The sequence below is a fragment of the Pristis pectinata genome, chromosome 8 (assembly GCF_009764475.1).
Source record: "Pristis pectinata isolate sPriPec2 chromosome 8, sPriPec2.1.pri, whole genome shotgun sequence".
Taxonomy (NCBI): Eukaryota; Metazoa; Chordata; class Chondrichthyes; order Rhinopristiformes; family Pristidae; genus Pristis; species Pristis pectinata.
Window position 1 is genome coordinate 77,100,062 of NC_067412.1, and position 7,181 is coordinate 77,107,242.

Consider the following 7,181-nt stretch of genomic DNA (forward strand, 5'->3'; position numbering starts at 1 on the left):
CAGATTTTGCCATGTTCCATATTTTTTAACAGGCACCTTGGGATGTCGTACTCTATTAAGGAGACTATATAACTGTGTGCTGTTTCATAAGCAATTTAATTTATTTTGGTGTTTGCATTATTGTGTTTGTAGTTTATTCCTTTGAAAAAATTCAAATTTATTGTATATTAAAGTATGTTTCAAAGATCCTTTTGTTCAAATAAACAGTTTTAAACACTTCTGCATTACGTGCTTTGTCACTTCATATTTATAATATCCTGCCAGTTCTGAGGAATCTTTAGCTCTGTAATACTCTTCCTAATAGCCTAAGTTACTTCAGTGCCCTGTAGGACGTGGAAATAAATTTTGGTCCCTGGGTTGACGTTTGAAGACAAAGAAAATAGTGGAACAATGGATTCACTGAGGAATTGGTGATAAAATATTTGGCACATTGAAGGATCTGAGATTATATAGTCAGCAGTTCTATTTTTTTGATCAACGAAAATAAACTGAAACCTGACTCCAGGACAGATGTCAAAAGAAATTTTGCATCTTTTCGATGGATTCCTATTTCTGCCACAATCTTTCCACTTCTGGTCTCACTACTGTATAAATACATGAACTCTTGGCTTGCAAAGAATGGATTACTAATGAATATTCCAGTCTAAGCAGTTCAGTTGAACTGTGCAGTTATATAAATTGACACAGGCATAGCATAAGCATTAGTTAATATGTAATCTATTAGCTGCAGTTGATAAGTTGGCAGTCTTGTTTTGCACAAATGCAGAAAATTGAATGGAGATATGCATGGATATATTGTATATTTACACATGCACATGAATAAAAGTAAATCCAGTAACAACTTGTGTTCATTTAATGTCCCTAAAAATAAAAAAACAATGTAATTCAAATGTGAAAGAAGCACTGAAGATCAAATATATTATTGAAACCTATTTAGAATGTTTTTGAAGCAGCATGAAAGTTAATAAGGGAAATGGATTTTACCAACATTTTCGAAATGTCCAATGTTCTAGTTCTGGCAGATTACACCAGACCTAGGTAATGTCTGAACAGCTTCCAGATTAAGAAATTTAAAATAATAACTGCTGATGTAACTGTCCTTTAATGAGAACAGATACTGGCATGAGACCAGAATATTTCCTCCTTTTGAAGAGTTTAAGCATTTACTAGTGTTACAAGATCTCCCAAGAGAGGTTTGATGTTACAAGGATGAATCCCTTGAGGGTGCTTAACTAAATTTAATATTAATTTTAATATCTGTAACCTTTTATTAGTCAGAATATGACATCAGTATTGAGTGAAGAGATAGGTGCAACTTTAAAAAGGTAGCACTTGGGTGCACCTTGGAATTGCAGTTGAAAAAGTATTTTTCTGTAATGGAGTCTATGACTGATATGAACAACATTTTGGCTAGAAATGAACACATTTGAAAATGGAGAATAACTTATGAGCAGGGCTATGAATCATTAATGAAAATGTTTTCAACTTATTAAGGCAGAGAACTCAAAAGAACAAAGTAGCCTTGAGGGATGGCTTTTAAATATTTTTTTCCTACATGCATATTTTACCTTGGGAATCATCCTACCCCTTCTTGTGCTGTTGTAAGGCTTATAGGAAAGCTCATTCTTCATTCTCCAGTTGCAGGATTAAGGTTCTCTACCCTTGGGCAAAACAATATTCTGATATGTGCTAGATTTATGAATGCAGATCTGGTTACCAGTAGGTGTAGCTAAGTTTTTCAATCAGTGTGTATTCTTTCCTCAGCTGACCCCTCATCACCACACGTTAGCCTTGTAAGTGAATGGCTGTGGGAAGACCTGCCTCATCTTCTCGATTCTGTTTTGAATTCTTCTTCCAAGGCAGGGTTTGCTTTCACTCCAGCATAATGCGTTACTGGCAGTTTGGATTCCCTGAGACTGGACAGTATTTAACCTCAGATTAACAGTGCTTTTATCATCAGCACTTCAACATAAAGAAATTCCCTCCAAAATTCTTTGTATTTTCTTTAGTGAAGAATTTCTTCACCAAAACTGACACTCCCTCTAAGTGTTATTTTAACGTCTGATCTTGCCCCAGCAACAAACTGAAACATTGAAAATTGTTTTGTTCATAGCTGGTGCAAGGTTGAAGTCAGCCTCCTTTTGAGTTAAAAGCTCCGCATGTGTGTGAGGGGGGAAGAGAGAGTGTTTGTTTCCATATGTTTTCAGTCATAGTTACTCTTTAGCTTGACTGTATATATTTAGCTTTGCTGTGTCTTGTTTCCTTTACGTGCAAAATGTGTTTGATAGAAAGATATGATTCATTCAGGTCTAATGCAGTACAGCATGTGTCTCATTGTCAACTCCTGTGCAAATTTGGACCATGTCTCACATGGCTGAGATTTATACTAAATTCCACAAGGCCGTGAGGTAATGTTGCCGCTCTATAAAACTCTGGTTAGACGACACTTGGGAGTATTGTGTTCAGTTCTGGTCACCTCATTATAGGAAGGATGTGGAAGTTTTAGAGAGGGTGCAGAGGAGATTTACCAGGATGCTGCCTGGATTAGAGAATATATCTTGTGAGGAAAGGTTGAGCAAGCTAGGGCTTTTCTCTTTGGAGCGACACAGGATGAGAGGCGACTTGATGGAGGTGTATAAGATTATGAGGGCATAGATAGAGTGGAGAGCCAGCACCTTTTCCCCAGGGCGGCAATGGCCAATACAAGAGGACATCAGTTTAAGGTCAGAGGAGGAAAGTTTAAGGGAGATGTCAGAGGTAGGTTTTTTTTACACAGTGGTGGGTGCCTTGAACGCACTGCTAGGGGTGGTGGTAGAGGCTGATACAAAAGGGACATTTAAAAGACTCTCAGATAGGCACATGGATGTAAGAAAAAATGGAAGGTTATGGGCTGCTTAGGAAGGAAGGGTTAGATTGATCATAGGATAAATTTATATAGTTCAGCGCAACATTGTGGACCAAAGGGCCCGTACTGTGCTGTACTGTTCTATGTTCAAATACTTCCATAGAACTATTTTGACATCAACTTCACCAGGGAAGCATCAGAACCTCTATAAACTGGGTTTCCATTTCGGGCAGTGTTACAGTAGAATACAGCTTCAGTCAGAATTTCTGGCCTAAGTAAAATGTGCCTTGATTTTCATTCAGTATAAGATTTGTATTAACCCCACAGTACCAGAATAGTACATGTGTGTGCGTGTGTCTTGGCCCCACTTCTACACTTAAAGCATGCTTGGAATAAAAGGGAGTGATTTAACTTCAGTGCAAATTCATTCAATGTGTGTCAGGTTTCAGGATTTCAGGCTCTACCTGCCATAGAGTGAAGTTGTTGTAAAAATGTGTTCAAAATCACATTGGGTTAACTTTGCTCCCAAGTGAAATTGCGAACTTGCACAGTTTACAGCTGTAAATTATACTTTAGACATACTATCCAAAAGCTCTTGTTGTAGACAATGAGCAGTTTGGTATTCAAGTGATCATTTGATTTCAGTTTCGCTGCATCAACTCTTCATTTGAATTCAGCAGGGCTGTCTGCCAAGCTAAGCTCGGAATGAAGCTCTTGAAATGGGTGTGCTGGGCAATTTTACTAAAAGCTGGGTCAAGATTCCTGGCTTTTTAAAAAGGGAGAGCTGTAAATACATTGAATAAAGTTCATTCAGTGAGTTGTCTTTTTCTGAGGTAACAAAGCCAGGTCATAAATAACAAAAAAAAAGTGAAACCCTACATGTATGTTTGAAGTAAAAGGGGATATTTAAACTTAGTGCAAATAAGTTCAAGTTTCAGGCTCTACCTGCCATGTAGTAAAATGTTTTAAAAGATTGTGATAAATTTAACTGGTTTGCAGGTATAAATTATATTTTAGAGTATCTGTAATGATGCTTAATGGGTAATGAGAGTAGTTTGGCATTCAAGTGATCATTTAAGCTTGCCGCATCAATTCTCTTTATGTGAATTAAACTGGGCTATTATCCTGTATGTTTATTCACTGTGAATTAAACTAGCTTAATGGTTTGTTACACGTCTCAATGTCTTTAGAATGATTCACACAAGGTATGTTTCCAGTCCACATCACTAAAGGAGTTGCATGTTGTATTGCAGAGGTACATGATATAAGTATACAGAGTGCAAGATAAGTCAAATTCCATCAAAGTAAATGTGAACGTCACAGAACTTGAGAAAGTATCAATGACAGGCTAAACTTGTACCTCTATGATTTAAATAGATCTGTGTATATGCTAATAAGTGTGAGTAGGCACAAGTGATTATTCCACTTTACCCGGTGTGTGTTGTACATGTGGATGTGACGTGGATAAGTATCTGACTGGAATTAAATCTCCCCTTTACCCTTTGCTCCCCTTTTTAGGGGACAATGGGATAGTTCATATGAACATGGGAACAAGAAATATAAGCCACTGAAGGTCAATTTGCATTTGTGTGCAATTCTGTTCATCACATCACAGAAAGGATGTGAGACTCCAGGGAAAATCAATGTGGATGGTTCCTGGGATATAACTACTGTTACAAGGATAGATTAGAGAGGCCAAGACTGTTTTCTTCAGAGAAGGGAAGGCTGAGGAGAGGCTTGATTAAAAATATATAAAATAATGAGGGGTCTGGGAAAAATGGTGAGTGGGAGGCTGTTCTCTTGATGGAGGGATCGAGGACTGAAGGTCATAAATATAAAATAAAATTAAGAGAATTAAGAGTAACATGAGCAAAAACATTTTCACACACGCATTGTTGAAATATGCTTGCCTCAATCCTAATTCATTGATTCCTTATCACAGAATTGTCATCCCTAGTTCTAGACTCTCCATTGAAAGGAAGCAGCCTCTGAGCCTTTACCTAGTCAGTGCCTCTTGGTATCTTGGAGGAACTCAGCAGACCAGGCAGCATCCATGGAGAAAAACAGGAAGAAGGGTCCTGACCTGAAACATTGACTGCCTGCTTTTTTCTATGGATGCTGCCTGGCCTGCTGAGTTCCTCCAGCATCATCGTGTTTTTCATCTAGGTTCCAGCATCTGCAGTCCTTTGTTCCTCTTGGTATCTTGTTCTCTGTGAGATCATCCATCAGTTTTCCTCAGCATAAAATATAGTAACTCCTTTGTTACAGCTCCCCCGCATACTCTCTGTAGATTGTGCTGTAATGAGGTGATTTCACCTACCTACCTGTTCCTACTTGGTCTCCAGCATTGTTCTCAACCATCTGTAACTTCACAGCATGTGGGAGCCCAGCATCTGGATAGCAGTTTTCTGAGCTGCTTTCAAATCTGTCTGGTGTATCAGGGCTCTATTACAATGTTCCAAGTGGTGGGGGAGGTGGTTGTATACTTGATGTTATTGTTGTGTGCCCAAGCTAGAAGCTGACTTCTTGTACTTGCTGCCAAGTTCCAGCACTTTCCTGGATCACCATTACCTGCTCTTACTAACTTACGCTGATAGTTCCTGCAAACCTGGATTGCTCTAATTCATGGCCTAAATCAACCAGGAAGTAAATACTATGCAGGTACTTGGGAAGGGTGGAGCACAGGATATTGCTTCTGAGAAGGGTTTTCCCTCTCAGGAATGTTCTTCAGGGAATTGTTCTGCAGAGGGATGTAAAAGAAAGTTTGGGCATATCTAAGAAGTTCAACCATATCTCTTCAGCTCACCGTGTAAAGAATTTTGGAATTTTCTTTCTTTTTTTTGTTCTTGCCACATCAACTCAGAATTCTGAGCAGGTGATTGAACTACATGGCAATCTTATCAACATGACAGACCTACAGTCTGCTGCATTTTTGGTCGTATTAAATGAGAGAGTTCCTGAGTTTGCAACTGCAAGCATGTAGGATCAAAATATATTGTGACTACAGAAAGCCAATGTGAGTGCATTATGAAAGAATTGTGATTATGGTGTGGCCTCATGAATGGAAACATTGTGCTGCATAGGAAAGAAGAGTTCATGGTCTTGAGACAGATGGAAAAAAGTTTTCTGAGTATTTTGCGGAGATGTGGAGAAGTGATGAGCTCCCCGAGATGCTCATGCCAGACATTGAAACATTCACTACATTAAATCTGGTCCTGCAGGTGATACTGCTATGTCTTAGAAGTCCTGCCAGTTCTCTTCAGACCACTGTGTGAAAATCTTCAGAATTTTCTTCCTTTTATGGTCCTTATCCTGACCTCTTCCACTAAGACCTCCCAAACAGGTGATTGAAATAGGTGGCTATCTAGCTAATACAAAGGATCTACAGTCTGCCAAGGTTTTGGTCATCAGTCAGGCAGAAGTGAATGCAACTTTCCATTGGATTCATGAATGATTAAAATATTCCTTGATTCATTATAATATCCTGCCTTGCAAATGAACAGGTAGCTTGCTCTGATGCAATTAAGTAGCCCTCTTATCATAATTAGCCAATTAAAATCAGCCAATCTGTTAACATCATGTAGATTTGTTGCCCTCTACCCCTTAACCCACGCCACCTGAATCTTGTTCCAGCAAGATGTATGATGCAACATGCTTTAGAGTGCACGTCACCACTCCCTCATTGGAAAATAGGGTTTGTGATTTAACTAGTGCTGCAGGGTTGCATTGCTGTCCTTCAGAAAAGAAATGAAATCCTTGCCCATGACACATTGGATAAATTCACTGATTCCGTGCTCCTTGTGAGGCATTGCTTGCAAAAAAAAAGCTTGGATCAGAAAAATGGAACTCCTTTGTTGTAACCTTAATTCAGTACTTGTTTGTTTTGAATATTGAGTGCAGGGTTGTAAAATGTTAGCTTCCTTGGAAAATAGTAAGGAATTCTACTGAGGCTTTGCATTATCCCCTCAGACATAACCACCCCAAATAGATTAACTGATCACTGAATTCTTTCTGTCATTAAAAGCAACATCTTTTTGACTATTTCTTAGTAAAGAGTTTTAGGTTTTGCTGATACATGTGTTAAAGCAATGAATAAATACAACTATTTTCCTTCAAATTCTGTAGGCCACATTATCTTAAGTTTTAAGTTTTATTGATGTTGATAAATGTGGAAAGGATCATTAATTAAACTTGTCAGAACACTTGGCAGCTACCTTTCATGGTCAATGTTAATATTGATATGTCTTGTTTAGAAATGGCAGAATCACATTATTGATGCATTTTCACTGTGACAAATGATAATCTTGCTAAAATCTCCAATGAGTCTTCGGTACTG